Here is a 1332-nt window from a genome sequence, read left to right as displayed (position 1 = left end):
TCCATGATCATGACGTAGATTCTGTCACTCGTGGCAGGTGTGCCCTTTTCCCATCTCTATGGTCACGTGAGGACAGCGGGCACTCGTGGCAGGTGTGCCCTTTTCCCATCTCTATGGTCACGTGAGGACAGCGGGCACTCGTGGCAGGTGTGCCCTTTTCCCATCTCTATGGTCACGTGAGGACAGCGGGCACTCGTGGCAGGTGTGCACACTTATAACTCTATGGCAAGGTATTTACACGGGCAGGTTCGAGTGCGCCTCCTTTCAATCCGCGTCCTTCACCCAGACAGAGTTGAGTACTTGAGCACGACAAACAACTCTCACAAACAACAAGCAGTATGCGTCATTGAAATGTGAGTACAAGCCTTTTATCTTACAGAAGAGGATAAGAAGAGGACTCCCAAACCATTGCTTGTTTTGTATAGATGAACAGCTCATGGCAGCAAAATACTAACAGCTCAGTTAAAACAGCATTTTTTGATTCTATTGATCTATTCTCTATGGTACTTGTAGTGTTAATGACCCCATGTTAATAGTCTTTGCACTTTGCCTGTGTTATGCTAACTAGGCCTGCTTTATGGCTATGCTTGCTACTTGTTACATTTATTGTTTGATTGCTTGAGATATTTATGCATAGTTTTACTTATTTATATGCTATTTGCATATTGTCTTTGATTATTGCCATTAACAGCCGATGAATTATGTATGTTCCTTGCTGTTATTGACGTTATTATTTGCATCTTTCTGTGTCTCCTCTTAGATAAACCAAACAAGTCTCATGTCAACAACTGTCAATCATTCCCTGCCATATATCATCTCCATTACCAGAATCTAGAAAGAGTCTTTAAATGACCTGCGTCTCTGCCTCAACGCGCTCTTCAAAGCTGGAGTTCCACACTAAATGGGCATCGCTATAACGCTCACCTAAACCTATCAGTTAGTCTTGTAACTGAAGAATATTGTGACAACTAGGAATCCAAAGTTTTGGTCAGTGTTTCCTTGGGCACCCTTATTAGGTGAGGACATGCAGGAAATGTATAAATCGTCTTAAATGTAAACGAAAACGTTATCTACGTACTGTACTGTATATCATAATCAACAAAACTATATGAATACGGCTTGAAATGACATATATTTTTTGTAGGTATAGTAAAAATCGTAGAAAAAAACTGTAGAAAACATATTTGTATTTTTAGTGTTAGAGAAAATGTTTATATTTTCTAAAGGTCTCTCAATCAAAACGTCTGCCCCCATTGCTGTGAACACCTCACAGAGCTCTAGCTTGGCTTCCTGAACTCGTTAGGAATTCCCCTTTCATCTCACATTAATATT

This window comes from Salvelinus fontinalis, chromosome 13, assembly GCF_029448725.1.
Source record: "Salvelinus fontinalis isolate EN_2023a chromosome 13, ASM2944872v1, whole genome shotgun sequence".
Classification (NCBI taxonomy): Eukaryota; Metazoa; Chordata; class Actinopteri; order Salmoniformes; family Salmonidae; genus Salvelinus; species Salvelinus fontinalis.
Note: the sequence above shows the minus strand (reverse complement) of the source record.